The sequence below is a fragment of the Pyrus communis genome, chromosome 16, assembly GCF_041283825.1.
Source record: "Pyrus communis isolate YQ-2024b chromosome 16, ASM4128382v1, whole genome shotgun sequence".
Taxonomy (NCBI): Eukaryota; Viridiplantae; Streptophyta; class Magnoliopsida; order Rosales; family Rosaceae; genus Pyrus; species Pyrus communis.
Genome location: NC_142580.1, coordinates 23,275,759 through 23,299,777, shown reverse-complemented (window position 1 = coordinate 23,299,777; position 24,019 = coordinate 23,275,759). Strand labels below are relative to the sequence as shown.

The 24,019-nt window shown below is 38.4% G+C and overlaps 1 pseudogene; it reads right to left on the bottom strand.

Annotated features, from left to right (window-relative positions):
- Positions 1-775: 775 nt before the first annotated feature.
- LOC148690150 (uncharacterized) lies at positions 776-22,263 on the bottom strand (annotated as a pseudogene).
- Between the last annotated feature and the right edge of the window lie 1,756 nt (positions 22,264-24,019).

Sequence of the window (24,019 nt, the reverse complement as noted above, 5' to 3'; positions counted from 1 at the left end):
CATAGTCACGAATGCTTTGTCAATACTTATGATTTTCATAGAACGTAATGATCTTTAATTGTATCTCTATTATGATGTCATGTAGGGAACTTTTGAAGAATGCTTTGGGTTGTCGAATGATGTCATCCAATACAATAACTAAAGGAGAATTTGAGGGTTAATTAGTGATGTCATGGTTAAGCTAGGGTGTTGAGGTTCATGATTTATTGAAAAAGCAACTGGAAATCAATTTGTGTTCGAATCTATCATGTGTGGAAAAGAATCCTCTAGCTAGTTAATCATCCATAGTTTTTCCCAAATTCGTCCAAATCTTATTTAAGTCTTTTAGTTACTTGTTTTTATCTTAAATTCGTCAAAAACCCAATCCCCTTTACTTTGTTGTGTCAAATTTGTCCTATTGTGTGTTTTTAAGTATTTTGAGTAAGCACAAGTCATGGCAGCGGATAATCGAACAATCAAGGAACTTTCAGCCTCGGGATTGGACAATGCCTCACCTCTATGCATTCAATATCCTAGGGCAGCTCAAGACAAGACCGATGTGTTTGAATTGAAGTCTAGCTTGTTGCATCACATTCCAAAGTACCATGGGCTATCCATGGAGGATCCAAACAAGCACTTGAAGGAATTTGAAGTGGTATGTTCAAGCATGACCCCAATCCAAGCATGTTGGAGCTAACAAGTACGAAGCAGTGGTAGGATGAACTTGTCGTCAACTGCATCAATAGATGGCGTTCATTAAGTCTGGATTGCAAAGATCAGCTTTGTGAAACCTCTGTCACTGAGATGTGTGTTCAAGGCATGTACTGGAGGTTCCATTACATCTTCCAAGGCATAATCGAGAACATTTGAGGAGTTGGCAACTCATTCCCACGACATGGAGCTGAGTATTGCTAATCATGGGAAGAAGGAGTTGCTCACCGACTTCAAGAAAGATAAGGTGTTCGCCCCAAAGGTAGACAAGACTAGGAAGAAGCCCACCAAGGAAGCCTTTAGCATCAACACTATCCCCCATCAAGACCTCCTCCATGCCTTTCAAGATCTCCTCAAAAAATAAAGCAAGTGTCCCGAAGAGATGAATCACGTTAACAATCTTAGGTATTGCAAATACCATCGTATCGTGAGTCATCCAATTGGCAAATGCTTCGTCCTCAAGGAGCTCATCAGGAAACTGGCACAACAAGGGCAAATTGAGCTTGACCTTGAAGACATGGCCGCAACTCACACAATGATGATTGTGTTTGGATCTTGATGTGAAAATTAACTTGACACACAAATTAAACCCTATTTGTGACAATTGTAGTAGATATGTAAGTAGGGATCGTTCTAGAGCGGGGATTAACTAGGGATGCTAATCAATACAATTAAGACTCAAAAACACTAAACTAGACTCTATAGACTTAATACTAACTTTAGACACTTAAAACAGCAACCAACAATCAAAAAGACTCAATTTTAGACTCAACAAGTGTTTTGGACGAAAATAGGACATGACTTGATCAAAAGACTCAAGGAAAAGAGGTTTTGACTTAAATATGAAGACTAAATGAAAGGGGATTTGTTTTTGATGAATTTTAAGATTTAAAATGAAAACGTTGTAGAAAATACTTTGGAAAAACGAATTTAAGTGAAATTAATGGGTGAAAGGCTAGTTAGAGGGTCCTTCTCCACACATGATATATGCATACGAACCAACTTCCAGTTATTATTCCTTTAGACTATGAATGACAACGCCCCAAGTTAGTTGCATCGCACAACTAACCCTCAAGTTTTCCTTATTTCATTGAATTGAATGAAAACGCATTACAACCAAATTATCTTTTTCAAGTTCTTTATATGAAACGCATAACAAAGATACATATCAAAAGTCATTAAGTTTTGTGAAAACCATAAGTATTGGCAAGGCATTCATCACTATGAACCGCATGAGACTTATACCAAGGATTTACATAAGGCGATTGTGACTAGCAACCTCCACTACTCGTGAATATAAGTGAATAACTATTACGTGAAACCCCCTTATATTCTAGCATCAAATTCAAGCATGCAAATTAAGTGTCAACCCCCAACCCACATACATAAACCAGTTTTAATAACTTAGATAAGCAAATCACATTCATGCCTTAAGAAATAATAACCGGACGTAATCAATTCATATAAAACATATAATCATGGCTTCGAATTCACCTCCAACTAAAAAGAAATTAGTTCCTCATGTTCATCATAATTGAAAACCAAATTAACCTACACATTAAACTAAGACCAAGGATAGAAAGAACCAAGTAAACGCTCCACACTCCAATGGCTTGCACAGCACTCCCTTGGATGGCAGATTGCACAAGTCCTCCTATCCTTCCTTCCTTGCTTGCGGCACTAGGGTGGTATAGGGTGAATTGTGGTGTTTGATGGCTGAAAGTATGAATGAATGGATGGATGATTTGAATGGTGCAGCATAGGCCTGTATTTATAGGCTCATTATGCACAATTAGTGAAGGAAAAGGTTGCACAATTCCATGGGAAAAGGGTTAAGTCTAGGCAGAAACCAAAAGGGAATGGGATAGGTAATGCATGGCATGGTTTTAGGGTCTTCTAGAAGGATAGGTGCGGAACATTTGTAGGGGGGAAGATAGGGTGTTCTAGAAAGAGTGTTTAGGCAGATTCCTAAACCTAAAGGGACAAGGACATATGATATAGGTGTAGAGGAAGGATTGCAACTCCTAAACCTACAAGGAATGGTCCACATGCGGCAAACAAATGGATAAGGCTTCTAGAAACTGAAATAGGTGTTTAAATGTGTAACTAATCCCTCCTAAATAGCTATATTTAAGGCATAACCTGATTTGGATAAGGTAAGATAGGATAATGTTAGAGTTAGGAAAGGTTGGATAAGATAGGATAAGATAAGGTTGGATAAGATTCCTTATTTCCTGCTACTTCCTTATCTTCATTGCATTTGGACTCCTTTCTCCAGATTTTTAGCCTTTCCTAGCCCTTCTTGACTTCAATTTCGTCCATCCTCTTTGCTCCATGGTTAAGCCATCCAATCCATGCCCAAAACTGCTCCATTTAGCTTCAAAATGCCCTTTCTTGCTCCTTTTGCCATTAAGACCTAAAAACATACGAAAATAGCTTAAAAGACTAAAATAAATAGTAATTAACTCACTAAATGCAAGGAAATAACATAACTAAGTAGCATAAATATGCTCCTATCAAATTCCCCCACACTTAGCTTTTGCTAGTCCTAGAGCAAAACGAAATAAACAAAATAAACAAAACACAATCTAGACCTTCCAACATGTACCTCAGGGATTTCCAATGAACATGACACATTAAGGAATACCACATACATAGATTTTAGTTATCCCTACCCTCGAGCATATACTTAACCATAGTTACCACTCACTAACTCCCATTTAATCAATTAAAACATGATTTTGAATGTAGTAACATGCCTTAGAGAATCCCTCAATTCCTCACTGGATATACTCTCTATTTTCAAACAGATTTTCTGACTACACTCCCTACACTAGGTATATGTGAGAAGATTGATGTAAATATGTAAACTAATACTCACATATGTCCTAACAAAGAAGGCAATTTCTGGAATTATTAACATGTATATGATCTCATATGCTCAAACCAATTTTAAACTCCACATATTGAAACACATAACAATCAAGATTGAAGTCAAAGGGGTTGTAACGGGGCTAAGGTATTGGCTAACAAAGAAAGGTAAGGATAAACAAAAGTTCTTAAAGCAATAGTAAGCAACACTTAGAATTCACTTTTGAATGCAAAAAACAATTTTTAACAGCACGGGAAGATTCACACAAAACTTTGAGCCATATTCAAACTTTTTGGACCCTTTCTTTAACATTCAACACTTGTGAGTTCATTCTCACTTATTTTCAACTCCTTTTCTTTCTTTTCTTCTTCTTTGTCACGTTTTTTTTTTTTTTTTTTTTTTTTCTTTCGTGCCCCTCTTCTTCTTTTGGCACACTAACACAAGTTTATAGGTCTCCAAATGAAAATCCCCCACCCCCACACTTGTTTTCTTGCAAACTGTAGATCAAAAGGAATTCCCTCTAAGTCATGCTTTCCTATCCTTTAAGAACAAGGGTATGGATAGTCCTAATCTAGGCTAGGTAAGGATTATGTGGTTAACAACGAAAATTAGGCAAAGTAAGGCTCAAAGGGGTTAAACCTACAATACATATGCAAAAGCGTAAGGCTTTTTTGGCTCTGGTTTAACTAAACAACTTCCTCTTATTATTTGTTATGCTAATCAACTTTATGCTTTGAATGAAATGAGCATGAGTTCTAGTATTTGAAACTATAGCGATGAAACGCATTCTAAGTAGTAACCAAGCAAAGAATGATGAGATCATGCAACGACTTTAGAAAACCAAAAACATCTCAGATTAATAACTCTCCAAATAAAGTTTAGGCTCAAGTCTCTCAGGGTTGTAGCGTTAGTTTGAGTTTCTTCCTTTAAACATGTTACAAAAACTGATTTTTCCCTTTTTGTGATTACATGTGAATTTGTAAATGTCAACTATAACCAAGCATAAACCAAAGAGCATATCGAACTTCCATCCATGTTTGTAACTTTCTTTAATAGTTATGCAATTAAAAACCAAATCCTCATCATTGTGTTGGAAGGTACCCTAAGACACAAAGAAACACAAAAACAAAAACGACTCTAAAAACAACTCTTTTTGGGTTTTTTAAACACTCTTTTTCGATTTTTTTTCAAATTTTCTGATTTTCTGTTTAAGAGACATAAAAACACTTCAAAACACACTAAAAACACTTAAAAATAGTGAAAAACAACTTTAGAAATGATAGGTGATAAAATCCCACGAATTTTCATGAAAAACACTTTATTTACCACCCCTACACTTAAACCAAACATTGTCCTCAATGTTTTAAGCATAGACTCACAAACAAACAAACAAATAACACACTAACAAACATGACAAAAATGGCAAAGTAAAAGCAATAAAGAGTAGGGTTTAGGAACGCAAATCTGGTTATGGAGTGTTGGAGCTTCCTAGTTCTTCTTTATTTGCATGGGTTGCCTCCAAAGAAGCACTTGCTTTAACGTCTTCCAGCCAGACGATTCTCCCTCTTAAACTTCAATGGTACCCATGACATGAAAGCTTGCACCATCCACGACATGCTCTTCAAACTTCTCATAGTATGGCTTCAAACGATGTCCGTTCACTTTGAACTCTTGCCCGGTCTTTAAACTTTGAATTAGAACAAGGTTAGTTTCAATGCATCGTTTTAAAATCAAACTAAGATTATTCAAACAATCATCAAATAAATCACCAAAAGCGCTGAAATCATCCATAAAAACCTCAATAATTTTCTCAACATAATCCGAAAATATGCTCATCATGCATCTTTGAAATGTGGCAGGTGCATTGCATAAACCAAATGGCATGCGACGATAGGCAAATGTACCAAAGGGGCATGTGAAAGTGGTTTTCTCTTGATCTTCCAGAGCTATCACAATTTGATTCTAACCTGAATATCCATCAAGAAAACAATAAAAAGCATAACCTGCTAACCTTTCAAGCATTTGATTAATGAATGGCAAAGGAAAATGATCCTTCCTTGTAGTGGCATTCAGCTTCCTATAATCAATACACACCCTCCAACCTGTTTAGATTCTAGTAGGAACAAGTTCATTTTCGGCATTTGTCACCACAATTAGTCCGGATTTCTTTGGAACACATTGACCCGGAGACAGCCAACGACTATCCGAAATTAGATAGATTACTCCACAATCCAAGAGCTTGATTATCTCCTTCTTCACAGCTTCCATCATTGGAGGGTTGAGTCGGCGTTGAGCCTCTCGAGATGCTTTAGACCCCTCCTCCAAAAGTATATGATGCATGCACGTGGTAGGTCTTATTCCCTTGATGTCGGCCAAGGTCCAACCAATTGCTGTTTTGTACTCCTTTAACACCCTCACTAACTTACCTTCTTCTTGTGCCGTGAGTGAGGAGGAGATAATGACGGGCAAGGTCTCTGGGTCTCCCAAGAAAACATACTTCAAATGGCTTAGCAATGGTTTAAGTTCAAGGGAAGGTGGCTGCACAACTGAAGGAATGGGCTTATTAGTCGAAATTGGAATTGAAATTGGGTTTGAAGACTTACCAGATTGTAGTGGCAATGACTCAAGGACAGCCACTATCTCACTCATATGTACATTAGGGGGCACGGCATGGTGTTCTCCATGCATGCCGTGGGTGCCCAATGGTGCTGGTTCCTTGTTTTTGAATTCCTTTCCTCTTGTAATGACCAATTCAAGTGCATCTTCATTCAATTGTTCAAAATGGTCATGCGCCAACGAATCAATTACATCAATAGCAAAACATGAATGATCATCACTAGGGTACTTGATAAATTCAGAAAGATTGAAATTAATAACTTCCCCATCAAATTCCATTGTCAAAGTCCTATTAAACACATCAATCTTAGTGTGGGCAGTTTTCATGAATGGGCGTCCAAGGAGGATTGGCAACGAAGGGGAATGGTTTGATTCTTCCATTTCAAGCACGTAGAAATCTGCCGGAAAGATTAAATGATTGACCTGCACTAAAACATCTTCCAAAACACCCTTTGGATAGGCATTAGATCTATCGGCCAATTGAATAATCACACCATCATTTTCAAACTCACCAAGGTTCATAGATGCATAAATTGAGTAAGGCATGACATTAATGGATGCACCTAAGTCTAGCATGCCATGTTCAAAACGATTATTGCCAATAACACAAGGAATCGTAAAACTACCCGGATCTTTGCATTTAGGGGGCAATTTACGTTGCAAGATGGCTGAGACATTTTCACTTACCTTGACAACTTCTTTGTTCGAAATTCTCTTCCTAGTAGTGCAAAGTTCTTTTAAAAATTTAGTATACCTGGGAACTTGCTTAATTGCATCCAAGAGTGGTATATTGACTTGTACTTTTCTAAATGTCTCCAAAATGTCCTTCTCAACCTCCTTCTTCTTCGTTTGCATGAATCTACGAGGAAAGGGTACATTTGGAGGAGTAACAATAGAATTCATCGAATTTGGAACCTCTTTACCCTTGGAAGCCGAATGGGGATGTTTGGGTGCCTACGGCATGGGTAGTGCAACCCTTGCCGTGGCTTGCTCTTGTTCCTCCTCCTCGAATTGCAACTTTTCGTCCTCAGTTGGGGCTGATTTAGATGGTTATGAGGTCGTTCCAACTTGTTTTCCACTTCGCAACATGATTGCTTTGGCAAATTCGAATCCTCCTTCTGGGTTGACAACGATTGAACTAGGCAACTTGCCTTGTTCTCTAAATTGGCCCATGAACTCCGCAATCTGCCTTACTTGCTTCTCTAATTCATCAACCTTTTTGTCCCTATTTTGCATTCCCTGCGCCATAGAAGTTAGTAATTGAAAATTTTGATCGTTATCTATGGATGAACCTCATTTGGGTTGGGTAGGTTGTGCTTGGGGTTGTGTGGGTGCATACGGCCTTTGGTAGAATCCCGGAGGTTGCTGCCTAAATGCGCTTTGGTGTTGGGCTTGTTGGGGCTCCCTCCATTTGAAATTTGGATGATCTTTCTAATCGGGGTTGCATGTGTTAGAGAAATGATCACTCCTTGGTTGGTTTTGGCTCCCATAACCCACAACATTGGCAGATTCCCACCCTCCGTTCTCGATCAATTGAGGGCACTTATCCGTGAGATGTCCATTCATTGAGCACACACCACAAACAGCCACACTTTGCACCTTTGGTATTTCAACCACCTGCGAAAGAAGAGAAGTAAGATTAGCCATTTGATTTTGAAGTTTGAAAATAACACTTACCTCATTAACTTGTTGCTGCCATGGTATGTCTCTTTGACCAATGCCTTCATATTGTTAAGCATTTAAAGCTCGGTTGGCAATGAGAGTCTTGGCGGCCATGGGTGTTCTGTCCACTAAAGTACCTCCCGCTGAGGCGTCTAGCATTTGGCGTTCAATTGGTAGAAGCCCTTCGTAGAAATTGAAGAAGAAGCTCCTCCCTCATTTGGTGTTGTGGACATGAAGCAACAAGAGTTTTAAAACGTTCATAATAAGTTGGAAATGATTCACCTTGATTTTGCTGAATGCCACTAATCCTTTTGCGTAAAAGAATGACTCGAGAAGTTCGGGAAAACTTCTCCAAAAATGCCTGTTTCATACTTTCCCATGATGTGATAGTTCCAGGGGCTAGTTCATACAACCAATCTTTAGCCTTTTCCAAGAGAGAAAAGGGAAAAGCCTTCATCTTCAAAATGCTCCCATCAACATTCACCGGGGTCATACTTGAGCAAACAACCTCAAACTCCTTCAAGTGCTTATTAGGATCTTCCATGGACGACCCATGGAACTTAGGAATATGGTGCAATAAGCTAGACTTGAGTTCAAACTCGTCGGTCTTGTCTGGGGCTGCCCTTATTGAATGCATAGCGGCTTGGCATTGTCCAATCCCGAAGCGGAAAGCTCCTTGATTGTCAGCTGCCATAACTTGTTCTTACTTAAAAATCTAAGCCGTGGCCTCCTCTCCCACTTGTATTTCGTCTTCTTCAAGATCTGGTGCAGGTTGAGGTGGTGGAGGCTCTTGTTGATTCTTCTTCTTTCTCAAAGTTCACTCGAAATCGTCGTCAAAGTCTAAGATATTCTTATGACCCTGTTGAGAACTCCGAGTCATAAACTAGTACCTAAAAACAAAACAAAGTCAGCAACTAAAACAAAAAACACACGAAAATAAACAAAAAGAAATAACAAGGGATTAGCAAAGTTGTTATCCCCGGCAACGGCGCCAAAATTTGATGCAAAAATTAACTTAACACACAAATTAACCCTCTTTTGACAATTGTAGTATATAAGTAAGTAGGGATCGTTCTTAAATCGGGGATTTGGAGGGATTCTTAAACACTTTAAACTGACTTAAATAGATAAAAATAAGCTTTAAAACACTTAACTAAACTTAAAAAGACCCAAAACAAGTTCACAAGACTCAAAATAAGCTAAAAACACTCAAAACTGCCTAAAAAACACAAACTGGGCAGATTTGACCCTAAACACAAAATGGACGAAATTTGGTTCTAACTTGACTCAAAACTCTTGAAGACACAATCTAAAACATATTCTAACCAGTTAGACACTCTAAAATAAATGGGGATTCGGTTTTGGACGAAAATAAAACAAACAAAGCAAGAAATTAAACTAGGCAGATTTGCACGAAATTGGTGGAATTAAGTGGATGGTGGGCTAGCTAGGAGGTCTTTCTCCACACATGACATACTTGCATACAAAACAATCTCCAGTTGCTTATTCAATGAACCATGAACCTTAACACCCCAGGTTAATTAGGTACGCTTAAATTAACCCTTAGATTTTCCTTAAGTCATTGAATTGAATGGAATTAGCGCATTGCAATCAAATTATTCCTCAAAAGTTCTCTACATGAAAGCGCATAATAGAGAAACAATCAAAGACCATTAAATTCTATGAAAATCATAAGTGTTGACGAGGCATTCGTAACTATGAAAGCGCATGATACTTATGCCAAGAATTTATTTAACATGATTGTGACTAACAACCTTTACTACTTATGAATATAAGTTCCCAACGATTAGGTGAAGTTTCCTTATACCCTAGCATCAGATTATGCATGCAAATTAAGTGTGCACTCTCAACCCACATACATAAACAAGTTTTAATTCAAATAGATAAGTAAATTGAATTCACAATTCATGAAATCACAACTGGAAGTAATCAAATCATAATGCAAACATAGCCATGGTTTCGAAATTCCCCCTAGCCAAGAGGGGATTAGTTCCTCATACTCACAAAGCAAAGATTCTTGAAATTAAACATTGAAAAACACAAGAAAGATTACACCTAAAATGTTCCAGCAATTCCAAGTCGAATGGCATGCACGGCTAGGGCTTTCCTTCTTCTTCCTTGTTGCGGCACAAGGTGTGGGTGGTGGTTTTGGGGGTTATGAATGATGTATTCTTGCTTGGGATGATGAATGATGGCTGATTATGGTGGTATAGTGCGGCAGGTTGTATATGGAAGTATATGGAGTGAATGAATGATGGAGAATGGAGGCTAGGGCTTGTGGCAAGGATTTTTTGAATGGCATAAGGGGTTCATCCGAATTTGTGGCTGAAAATATGTTTATATAGTCCTAGGGTTAATTAGATTAGGGTTACACTTAGCAGATTTATTGGATTAGGGCCCTAGGGTTCGGCAATAAGTGATTAAATCCCCCTAAGAGGGGGTTTGGCCCAATTAGTTTCATAAAAGGATTTGTGTAACCCAAATCCACATGGAATGAGGCCCTAAAAATCAGAATCAATAAGGGATAGGGCCTAGAGGGTGCGGCACATATTGGAGGGAAGGAGGGAATAGCTTGCAAGGCAAGGCAAGGCCTTCTAGAAAGGAATAGGCACCACCTTTGTGGGGTTTCTAGAAATAATGTGCTTTGTGGCTGATTTGGGACTTCTAGAAGAGAATGCTTCTAGAAATAGGTTCTAGAAATATCTATTTAGGTCCGCTTGCAACTAGGATTAAGGCATGATAAGGTTAGGATAGGATAAGATAAGATAAGGTTTTGGATAATGTTTCCTCTTTTGAGCTAATTCCTTATCCACTTTGTCTTGAGTTTAGTTCCTTCATCTTCTCATCAGATTTCTAGCCTTTTGAACTCCAAATTCGTCCTTGCATGTTAGTCCATATACAAGCTATCCACTTAGTGCCCAAAACTGCTCCAAAATGCACCAAAATGCACTTTCTTGGTACTTTAACCCTTTGGATCTACCAACACACGAAAATAAGTTGAAATACGACATTAACTAAGAAATAATAACACAAATGCACAAGAATAAGCTAGCTAAGTCGCCTAACTATGCTCCTATCAGTATATGTGAGAAGATTGATGTAAACATGTAGACAAACACTCACATATGTTATAACAAGGAAAGCATTTTCTGGAAATATGACAATGACATAACCAAGATAGAAGTCTAAGGGATCTCATGAATGGAATGATACTACTTAGACATGAGAACCAAGGATACCATATGCTCAAACCAATTATAAACTCCACATATTGAAACACATAACAATCAAGATAGAAGTCTAAGGGTCGTAACAGGGCTAAGGTATTGGCTAACAAGGAAAGGTAGAGGAAACAAACGTTCTTAAAGCAATAGTGAGAAAAGTAATGAATTAGGCACTTAGAATTCCCTTTAGATTGCAAAAATCAACTTTGAACACCCAAGGGGAAGTCACGCAAAACTTAGGGCCATATTTAACTTTTTGGACCCTTTCTTCAACAATCAACACTTGTGAGTTCGTTATCACTTATTTTCAACTCCTTTTCTTTCTTTTCTTCTTCTTTCTCTTCTTTTTCACATTTTTTTTTTCTTTTTTTTCCCATGCCTCCTTTAAGACTTTGGCACGCACATACACACAAAAATCCCTTCCCCCACACTTGTTTTCTGCAATAATGTCACTAAAAAAGAATTCCTTCTAAGTCATGCTCCACTATACTTCAAGAACAAGGGTATGGAAAGTCCTATTCTAGGGTAGGTAAGGGGGATGTGGTTAACAAAGAAAATAGGCTAAAAAGGGCTCAAAGGGCTAATCCTACAATACAAATGACAAGGGTGGATTCGGCTATTTGGCTATAGTGGTGACTACTAAACAACTTCATCTTGTTATTTGTTATGCTAATCAATTTCATGATTTGAATGAAATGGGTATGAGTTCTAGTATTTGGAACTATAGTGATCAAACGCATTCTAAGTAGCAACCAAGCAAAGAATAATGAGATCATGCAACGACTTTAGAAAACAAGAATGCACAGATTAATAACTCTCCAAATAAACGTTTAGGCTCAAGTCTCTCAGGGATGTAGCGTTAGTTTGAGTTCCTTCCTTCAAGCATGTTATAAAAACTGATTTTATCCTTTGTGATTACATGTGAATTCGTAAACTATAACTATAACCAAGCATAAACCAAAGAGTAAATCAAACTTCCATCCATGTTCGTAACTCTCTTTAACAGTCACACATTAAAAACCAAATCCTCATCATTGTGTTGGAAGGTACCCTAAGACACAAACAAACACACAAAAACAACTCTTTTTGGCTTTTTCAAAACACTTTTTTTCAATTTTTGTTTCAAATTTTTGGATTTTTACTTCAAAACACACCAAAACAGCTCAAAATGCACTAAAAACACTTAAAAACAGTGAGAAACAACATTAGAAGTGATAGGTGATAGAATCCTACGAATTTGCATAAAAACACTTGTTTACCCCCCCCCCCACACTTAAATCAAACAGTGTCCTCAATGTTTCAAATGAAGACTCACACAAAAGCAAACAAATAACAAACAACTAAGCATGATAAAATAAAGCAACAAAGAGAAAGGTTTAGAAACGCAAATCTGGGTTTGGGGTGGAAGTTCCATCTTCTCCTTGTTGAATGCATGGGTTGCCTCCCAAGAAGCGCTTGCTTTAACGTCTTCCAGCCGGACGATACCTCCTTTTAGGCTTCATTGGAGCCCACGACATGGAACGGTATATCCTCCACAACATGCTCCTGAAGGTGCTTATAGTATGGCTCTATGAATGGAAGGGGATAGTGATCCTCCCTGATTGTGGTGTTTTGGTTCCTAAAGTCCATGTAAATGCTCCCACCACCTTGAAATCGATTGGGCACCTGCACCAAAGAAGGTAACTACCTATTAGTTGAAATGGGAATTGGAATTGGGGTTGGAGACTTACAAACATATTGTGATGGAGGCTCAAAAGTGGCAGCCCTATCAACAATGTCACTATGGCTACTCTCGGCCAGATTGGGTGGTTTTAGGGCAACCACCCCAATTTCCTCTTCAATGGTGGTTCTTGATGCATCATTCTTGATATGTGTGGATTGTTCCTGCCCCATATCCTTATGCACATCAATGGCAAAACAAGAACGAACATCATTAGGATTTTTAATTGAGTCATAAACATTGAATTTAATTATATCATTACCAAACTCCATTGTTAATGCTCCCTTGGCCACATCAATCTTTGTTTAGGCTGTCTTCATGAATGGTCTTTGATAGGAGCATATTTAGGCAACTTAGCTAGCTTATTCTTGTGCATTTGTGTTATTATTTCTTAGTTAATATAGTATTTCAACTCACTTTCGTGTGTTTGTAGGTCCAAAGGGTTAAAGTACCAAGAAAGTGCATTTTGGAGCAATTTTGGGCACTAAATGGATAGCACATGTATGGGCCAACATGGATGGACGAATTTGGAGTTTAAGAGGCTAGAAATATGATGAGAAGATGAAGGAACTAAGCTCAAGACAAAGTGGATAAGGAAGTAGCTCAAAAGAAGAAACATTATCTAAAGCCTTATCCAACATTATCCAAAACATTATCCAAAACCTTATCTCATCTTATCCTATCCTAACCTTATCATGCCTTCATCCTAGTTGCAAGGGGACCTAAATAGATATTTCTAGAACCTATTTCTAGAAGCATTCTCTTCTAGAAGTCCCAAATCAGCCACAAAGCTCATTCTTTCTAGAAACCCTACAAAGGTGGCGCCTATTCCCTTTTAGAAGGCCTTGCCTTGCCTTGCAAGCCATTTCCCCCTTCCCTCCAATATGTGCCGCACCCTTTAGGCCATATCCTTGATTGATTATGATTTTTAGGGTCTCATTCCTTGTGGATTTGGGTTACACAAATCCTTTTATGAAACTAAGTGGGTCAAACCCCCTCCTAAGTGGATTTAATCACCTATTGCCAAACCCTAGGACCCTAATCCAATAAATCTGCTAGGTGTAACCCTAATCTAATTAACCCTAGGACTATATAAACATAAAATCAGCCACAAATTCGCATGACCCCTTATGTTATTCAGAAAACTTGTTGCTGCAACCCCTAGCCTCCATTCTTCATCCTTCATCCACTTCATACACCTTCATACACAACCTGCTGCACTCTACCACCATAATCAGCCATTATTCATCATCCTAAACAAGAACACACCATTCAAAACCCCCAAAACCACCACCCACAACTTGTCCCGCAACAAGGGAGAAGAAGGGAAGCCTAACCGTCCATGCCATTCAACCTGGAATTGCTGAAACGTTTAGGTGTAATCTTTCTTGTGTTTTTCAATGTTTAATTTCAAGAATCTTTGCTTTGCGAGTATGAGGAACTAATCCCCTTTTGGCTAGGGGGAATTTCGAAACCATGGCTATATTTGCATTATGATTTGATTACTTCCAATTATGATTTCATGAATGGTGAATTCAATTTACTTATCTATTTGAATTAAAACTTGTTTATGTATGTGGGTTGAGAGTGCACAGTTAATTTGCATGCATAAATCTGATGCTAGGGTATAAGGAAACTGCACCTAATCGTTGGGAACCTATATTCATGAGTAGTTAAGGTTGTTAGTCACAATCATGTTAAGTAAATTCTTGGCATAAGTATCATGCGCTTTCATAGTTACGAATGCCTCGTCAACACTTATGATTTCCATGGAAATTAATGATCTTTGATTGCTCCTCTTATGCGCTTTCATGTAGAGAACTTTTGAGGAATAATTTGATTGCAATGCGCTAATTCCATTCAATTCAATGACCTAAGGGAAATCTGAGAGTTAATTTAAGCGTACCTAATTAACTTGGGGTGTTGAGGTTCATGATTCATTCAATAAGCAACTGTAGATTGTTTTGTATGCAAGTATGCCATGTGTGGAGAAAGACTTCCTAGCTAAACCATCATCCACTTAATTCCATCAAATTCGTGAAATCTGCCTAGTTTTAAATTCTTGTTTTGTTGATTTTATTTTCGTCCAAAACCAAATCCCCATTTATTTTAGAGTGTCTAACTAGTTATAATAGGTTCTAGATTGTGTTTTCAAGAGTTTTGAGTCAAGTTAGCACCAAATTTCGTCCAATTTTGTTTTTAGAGTCAAATCTGCCCAATTTGTGTTTTTTAGGCAGTTTTGAGTGTTTTCAGCTTATTTTGAATCTTGTGAACTTGTTTGAGTCTTTTAAGTTGAGTTAAGTGTTTAAAAACTTTGTTTTATCTATTTGAATCAGTTTAAAGTGTTTAGCAATCCCTCCTAATCCCCGGTTTAAGAACGATCCCTACTTACTTATATACTACTATTGTCAAAAGAGGGTTAATTTGTGTGTTAAGTTAATTTTCGCATCAGTCTTCCAGGTAGGAGTGGCAAGGGTGGAGAATGAACCAAGTCTTCTATTTCAAGCACATAAAAATCAGCCAGAAAGATTAAATGATCAACCTATACCAAAACATCTTCCAAGACACCCCTTGGATAGGCATTAGATCTATCGGCCAATTGAATAATCACACCATCATTTTTTAACTCACCTAGGTTCATAGATGCATAAATTGAGTAAGGCATGACATTAATAGATGCACCTAAGTCTAGTATGGCATGTTCAAAACAATTATTGCCAATAACACAAGGAATTGTAAAACTACCCAGATCTTTGCATTTAGGGGGCATTTTACGTTGTAAGATGGCTGAGACATTTTCACTTACCTTGACAACGTCCTTGTTCGAAATTCTCTTCCTAGTGTGATGCGAGAATTATACGCACACAAATTAAACCCTCTTTTTGTCAATTGTAGTATAAGTATAAGTAGGGATCGTTCTTAACCGGGGATTAGGAGGGATTGCAAATCACTTGGAAACTGACTCAAAAACGTAAAATAAAGTTTAAAACACTAAACTAAACTCAAAGAATGCGAAGCTAAACGCTTAAAACACTAAAACAAACCAAAAGACTCAAACATCACCCAAAACACTCAAAACTGCCTTAAAAACACTTTCTGGGCAGTTTTGAGCACTTTGGTGAATTTGGACGAAATTGTGTAACAAATTGAATCAAAACTCTTATAAACACAAACTAAGACACTTTCTAACTAATTTGACATTAAAGTAAAGGGGGATTTAGGTTTTACGAAAATTGAAATAACGAAACAAATTAATAAACTAGACAGAATGTAAATATGAATTTGTGATAGAATAGAATGGCTGGATGCTAGCCAAGGGGTTCATCTCCACACATGTTAGACTTGCATAATAAAACGATTTCCAATTGCATTTCAATAAACCATGAATTCTCAACACCCCGGGTTAATTAGGTCCGCTTAAATTAACCGTCAAGTTTTCCTTAAGTTAATGAATTGGATGATTGCATACGACAACCCAAAGCATTCCCCACAAGTTCCCTACATGAATTGCATAATACAGATACAAGCAAGAATCATTAAGTTCTTTGAAAACTATAAGTGTTGACGAGGCATTCGTTACTATGATTGCATGAAACTTATGCCAAGAATTTATTTAACGCGATTGTTTATAAGCAACCTCCACTACTTGTGAATATAAGTTCATAACTATTAGGTGAAACTCACTTATATTCTAGCGTCATATTCATGCATGAAAATTAAGCGTGCACTCTCAATAAACATACATAAATAGGTTATCAATAAAACAGTTAAACAAATTGAATTCACAACTTATGAAACGTAATTAGAAGTAATCAAATCAAAATGCAAGTATAAACATATATTTCGAATCACCCCCTAGCTAAGGGGGGTTTAGTTCTTCATAACATTGAAATCAAAGAAACACCTAAACATTCCAACAACTCAAACTTGAATTGTATGAACGTTTAAGCACTCTTTTCTTCCATTCCTCAAACATACAAAACAAAGAGAATTGAATTTAAACATTGAAATCAAAGAAACACCTAAACATTCCAACAACTCAAACTTGAATTGTATGAACGTTTAGGCCCTCTTCTCTTCCTCTTTATTGTAGCACAAGGTCTAAGGATAGTTTGATGGTGTGAATGGTTTGGGGAGTGATGGAAATGAAAGAGGAGTGGTGTTTGGATTTGTAGGGAAACTCACGGCCAAGGGGATGTTTCTTGGTGTGAATGGATGAGTTTCTGAAATGTGGAAGAATGAATGAGAATGTATGAATGTTGTGTGAAGTGTGTATGGTATTTATAGGGAGAAAGAGAGGGAACATGATAGCTAGGAACTTGGTGGAAATCTGAAATGGTGATGGGAGATGCATGTGGCTGATTTATGCATGTGATTAAAGGGTGGGAATGCATGTGGATTAAAGAGAGAGAATGTGGTGTAATGATGAAGTGGAATAAGTGCATGTGGATGTGGCTGATTTGATTTTTGGAAGATGCATGTGGATTAAAGATGAGTGAATGATTATGGGTGCATGTGGATGAATGTGCATGTGCAAGGTTGTTGTTGTGATAGGTGATAAGTGTATGGTTATGATAAGTGTATGATATGATAAGTGAATGATATGATAAGTGAATGATATGATAAGTGAATGATAAGATAAGTGAATGATATGATAAGTGGATGATATGATAAGTGGTGAATGATATGTAATGATATGTGGGAGTATGGCTGAAATGAAGAAGTGGAATGTTGGAATGTTATGCACGGCTAAGGATATAGGAAAGGTTTAAATGTCCTAAAACTAAAGGGAACAAGGTTCCAACACTTTGGTCTTCAATTAGGTCTTCAATTTCGTCCAACACTTTGGCTCCAAGCATAAGCTATCCATCCTAAGCCCAAAAGTGCTCCAAAAGTCTCCAAAATGCATCTTTTTGCTCCTTTAGCCCTTTGGACCTACAAACACACGAAAATAGCTTAAAGTACTAAAATAACTAAAGAAACATAACGTAAATGCACGAGAACAAGCCATTTAAGTCGCATGAATATGCTCCTATCATAGTGGTGCAAAGTTCTTTTAAAAACTTGGCATACCTTGGAACTTGCTTAATTGCATCCAAAAGTGTTATATTGACTTGTACTTTTCTAAATGTCTCCAGAATGTCCTTTTCAGCCTCCTCCTTCTTCGATTGCATGAATCTACGAGGAAAGGGTACATTTTGAGGAATAACATTAGAAATAATCGAATTTGGAACCTCCTTACCTTTGGAAGACGAATGGGAAGGTTTCTACAATAGGGTACGGTTCCTCCTCATGTATCACACGGCTTAGGTGGTCAGCCACCACATTTTCACTTCCCTTTTTGTCCTTGATTTCGATGTCAAACTCTTGAAGAAGTAGCATCCATCGAATTAGCCGTGGTTTGGCTTCCTTCTTGGTGAACAAGTACTTTAAAGCTGCATGATCAGTGAAAATAATAACCTTAGTACCAAGCAAATATGATCGAAATTTATCTAAAGCAAAGAAAATGGCAAGAAGTTCTTTTTCAGTGGTCGAATAGTTTAATTAAGCGTCATTCAACGTCCGGGATGTGTAGTAGATAACATGCGGCTTCTTGTCCTTCCTTTGGCCAAAAACAGCCCCTAACGCATAATCAGATGCATCACACATGAGCTCGAATGGAAGGCTCCAATCCGGTGGCACAATGATGGGTGCCATGGTTAGCATGTCCTTGAGGAGTTGGAAAGCTGCTGTGCACTCCTTGGTGAAGTCGAAAGGTGCACCTTTTTGTAGGAGGCGGCATAGAGGTTGGGAGACCTTCGAGAAATCCTTGATGAACCTTCTATAAAAACCTGCATGTCTAAGGAACGAACGAACCTCCCTAACCGAAGCAGGAGAGGGTAAGTGATGCACAAGATCTATCTTTGACTTATCTACCTCAATACCTTTTTCAGAAATAATATGACCTAAAACTATGCATTGTTTAACCATGAAATGACATTTTTCCCAATTTAACACAAGGTTAGTTTCAATGCATCGTTTTAAAATCAAACTAAGATTATTCAAACGACCATAAAATGAATCACCAAAAATGCTGAAATCATCGATAAAAACCTCAATAATTTTCTCAACAAAATCTGAAAATATGCTCATCATGCATCTTTGAAATGTGGAAGGTGCATTACATAAACCAAATGGCATGCGACGATAAGCAAATGTACCAAAGGGGAATGTCAAAGTGGTTTTCTCTTGATCTTCCGGAGCTATCACAATTTGATTATAACCTGAATATCCATCACGAAAACAATAAAAAGCATAACCCGCTAACCTTTCAAGCATTTGATCAATGAATGGCAAGGGAAAATGATCCTTCCTTGTGGTGGCATTGAGCTTCCTATAGTCAATACAAACCCTCCAACCTGTTTGGATTCGAGTAGGAACAAGCTCATTTTTCGCATTTGTCACCACAGTTATTCCGGATTTCTTTGGAACACATTGAATCGGAGACACCCACCGACTATCTGAAATTGGATAGATCACTCCACAATCCAAGAGCTTGATTATCTCCTTCTTCACAACTTCCATCATTGGAGGGTTGAGTCAGTGTTGAGCCTCTCGAGATGCTTTGGACCCCTCCTCCAAAAGTATACGATGCATGCACGTGGTCGGGCTTATTCCTTTGATGTCGGCCAAGGTCCAACCAATTGCAGTTTTGTACTCCTTTAACACCCTCACTAACTTACCTTCTTCTTGTGCCATGAGTGAGGAGGATATGATGACGGGCAAGGTCTCTTGATCTCCCAAGAAAACATACTTCAAATGGCTTGGCAATGGTTTAAGTTCAAGGGAAGGTGGCTGCACAACTGAAGGAATGGGCTTATTAGTCGAAATTGGAATTGAAATTAGGTCCGAAGACTTACCGGATTGTAATGGCAATGACTCAAGGGCAGCCACTATCTCAATCATGTCAACACTAGGGGGCATGGCATGGTGCTCTCCATGCAAGCCGTGGGTAGGCAATGGCCCTACTTCTTTGTCTTTGAGTTCCATTCCTCTTGTAATGACCAATTCAAGTGCATCTTCGTTCAATTGTTCAAAATGGTCCTGCGCCAACGGATCAATTACATCAATAGCAAAACATGAATGATCATCAATAGGGTACTTGATAGATTCAGAAAGATTGAAATTAATAACTTCCCCATCAAATTCCATTGTCAAAGTCCCATTAAACACATCAATCTTCGTGCGGGCAGTTTTCATAAAGGGGCGGCCAAGAAGAATTGGCAACGAAGGGGAATGGTTTGATTCTTCCATTTCCAGCACGTAGAAATCCGCCCGAAAGATTAAATGATTGACCTGCACTAAAACATCTTCCAAAACACCCTTTGGATAAGCATTAGATCTATCGGCCAATTAAATAATCACGCCATCGTTTTTTAACTCACCTAGGTTCATAGATGCATAAATTGAGTAAGACATAACATTAATAGATGCACCTAAGTCTAGCATGGCATGTTCAAAATGATTATTGCCAATAACACAAGGAATTGTAAAACTACCCGGATCTTTGCATTTAGGGGGCAATTTACGTTGCAAGATGGCTGAGACATCTTCACTTACCTTTACAACCTCTTTGCTCGAAATTCTCTTCCTAGTAGTGCAAAGTTCTTTTAAAAACTTAGCATACCTTGGAACTTGCTTAATTGCATCCAAAAGTGGTATATTGACATGTACTTTTCTAAATGTCTCTAAAATGTCCTTTTCAGCCTCCTCCTTCTTTGTTTGCATGAATCTACTAGGAAATGGTACATTTGGAGGAATAACATTAGAAATAATCGAATTTGGAACATCCTTACCCTTGGAAGTCGAATGGTGCAGTTTGGGTGGCTGCGGCATGGGTGGTGTTCCCCTTGCCGTGGCTTGCTCTTGCTCCCCCTCCTCGAATTGCAACTTTTCGTCCTCCGTTGGGGCTGAATTAGAGGGTTGTGAGGCCGTTCCAACTTGTTTTCCACTTCGCAACATGATTGCTTTGGCAGATTCGAATCCTCCTTTTGGGTTGACAACGGTTGAACTAGGCAACTTGCCCTGCTCTCTAAATTGGCCCATGAACTCCGCAATCTGCCCTACTTGCTTTTCTAATTCATCAACCTTTTGGTCCCTATTTTGCATTCCCTGCACCATAGAAGTTAGTAATTGAAAATTTTGATCATTATCTATGGACGAACCTGATTGGGTTGTGTAGGTTGTGCTTGGGGTGGTGTGGGTGCATACGACCTTTGGTAAAATCCCGGAGGTTGCTACCTAAATGTGCTTTGTTGTTGGGGTTGTTGTGGCTCCCTCTATTTGAAATTTGGATGATCTCTCCAACCGGGGTTGTATGTGTTAGAGAAAGGATCACTCCTTGGTTGGTTTTGGCTCCCATAACCCACGGCATTGGCAGATTCCCACCCTCCGTTCTCAATCAGTTGAGGGTACTTGTCCGTGAGATGTCCATTCATGGAGCACACACCACAAACAACCACACTTTGTACCTTTGGTATTTCAACTACCTGCGAAAGAAGAGAAGTAAGATTAGCCATTTGATTTTGAAGTTCGGAAATAGCACTTACCTCATTAACTTGTTGCTGCCGTGGTATATTTCTTTGACCAACGCCTTCATATTGTTGAGCATTCAAAGCTCGGTTGGCAATGATAGTCTTGGCGACCATACGTGTTTTGTCCACTAAAGCTCCACCCGCTGAGGCGTCTAGCATTTGACGTTCAATTGGTAGAAGCCCTTCGTAGAAATATTGAAGAAGAAGCTCCTCCTTCATTTGGTGCTGTGGACATGAAGCAACAAGGGTTTTAAAACGTTCATAATAAGTTGGAAATGATTCACCTTGATTTTGCTGAATGCCACTAATCCTTTTACGTAAAAGAATGACTCGAGAAGTTGGGAAAAACTTCTCCAAAAACGCCCTTTTCATACTCTCCCATGATGTGACAATTTCGGGGGCTAGTTCATACAACCAATCTTTAGCCTTTTCTAAGAGAGAAAAGGGAAAAGCCTTCATCTTCAAAATGCTCCCATCAACATTCACCAGGGTCATACTTGAGCAAACAACCTCGAACTCCTTCAAGTGTTTATTAGGATCTTCCATGGACAACCCATGGAACTTAGGAATATGGTGCAATAAACTGGACTTGAGTTCGAACTCGTCAGTCTTGTCGGGGGTTGCCCTTGGATATTGAATGCATAGAGGCATGGCATTATCCAATCCCGAAGCGGAAAGCTCCTTGATTGTTCGGTTGTCCGCTGCCATAACTTGTTCTTCCTCAAAAACCCTTGTCGTGGCCTCCTCTCCCACTTATATTTCGTCCTCTTCAAGCTCAGGTGCAGGTTGAGGCTCTTGTTGATTCTTCTTTCTTCTCAAGGTTCGCTCAAAATCGTCGTCAAAGTCTAAGATATGCGCATGAACCGGTTGAGAACTCCGAGTCATAAACTAGTGCCTAAAACAAGAAAACAAACAAGTCAGAAACTAAAACCAATAACAAACCAATAACACACGAAAATAACTAAAAAGAAATAACAAGGGATTAGCAAAGTTGCTAATCCTCGGCAACGGCGCCAAAATTTGATGCGAAAATTAACTTAACACACAAATTAACCCTCTTTTGACAATTGTAGCATATAAATAAGTAGGGATCGTTCTTACACCGGGGATTAGGAGGGATTGATAAACACTCTAAACTGACTCAAATAATTAAAACTAACCTTGAAAACACTTAACTCACTTAAAAAGACTCAAAACAAGTTCACAAGACTCAAAATAGGCTAAAAGCACTCAAAACTGCCTAAAAACACAAACTTGGACGAAAATTGGTTCTAACTTGACTCAAAACTCTTAAAAACACAATTAAAACATATTTGAACCAATTAGACACTCTAAGACAATTGGGGATTTGGTTTTGGACGAAAATCAAACAAACAAAACAATAATGTAAACTAGGTAGATTTGGGCGAAATTGATAGAATTAAGTGGATGGTGAGATAGCTAGGAGATTTTTCTCCACACATGCCATACTTGCATACAACACAATCTTCAGTTGCTTATTCAATGAATTAGGAACCTCAACACCCCAAGTTAATTAGGTACGCTTAAATTAACTCTCAGATTTCCCTTAGGTCATTGAATTGAATGGAATTAGCGCATTGCACTCAAATTATTCCTTAAAAGTTTTCTATATGAAAGCGCATAATAGAAAGACAATCAAAGATCATTAGGTTCTATGGAGATCATAGGTGTTGACGAGGCATTCGTAACTATGAAAGCGCATGATACTTATGCCAAGAATTTACCTAACATAATTGTGACCAACAATCTTAACTACTCATGAATATAAATTCCTAACGATTAGGTGAAGTTTCCTTATACCATAGCATCATATTTATGCATGCAAATTAAGTGTGCACTCTCAATTCATATACATAAACAAGTTTTAATTAAAACAGATAAGTAAATTGAATTAATCATTCATGAAATCACAACTGAAAGTAATCAAATTATCATGCAAATATAACCATGGTTTCGAAATTCCCCCCTAGCCAAAAGGGGATTAGTTCCTCATGCTTGCACAACAAAAATTATTGAATTTAAACATTGAAATCATAAGAAAGATTACACCTAAACGTTTCAACAATTCCAGGATGAATGGCATGCACGGCTAGGCTCCTCTTCCTCCTCCTTGCTGCGGCACAAGGTATGTGTGGTGGATTTGAGAGTTTTGGATGGTGTGCTCTTGTTTAGAGGGATGGAGGATGGTTGATTATGGTGGTAGGGTTGCGGCAGATGTGTATAGAGGTGTTTGGAGGTTGAAGAATGGATGATAGGGGTTGCGGCACAAAGGTTCTGAATTGCATAGAGGGTGGTACGAATTTTTTGCTAATTTTATGGTTATATAGTCCTAGGGTTAAGTAGATTAGGGTTCCACTTAACAGATTTAGTGGACTAGGGCCCTAGGGTTCGGCTATGGGTGATCAAATCCACCTAGGAGGGGGTTTGGCCCACTTAGTTTCATAATATGCTTGTGTAACCCAAATCCAAAAGGGATTAGGCCCTAGAAATCAGAATCCAAAGGGAATTAGGCCTAGGAAGGTGCGGCACAAGTGAGGGAAAGGATGGATTGGCTTGCAAGGCAAGGCAAGGCCTTCTAGAAGAGTTTGATGCGCCACTTTTGTAGGATTTCTAGAAAGAA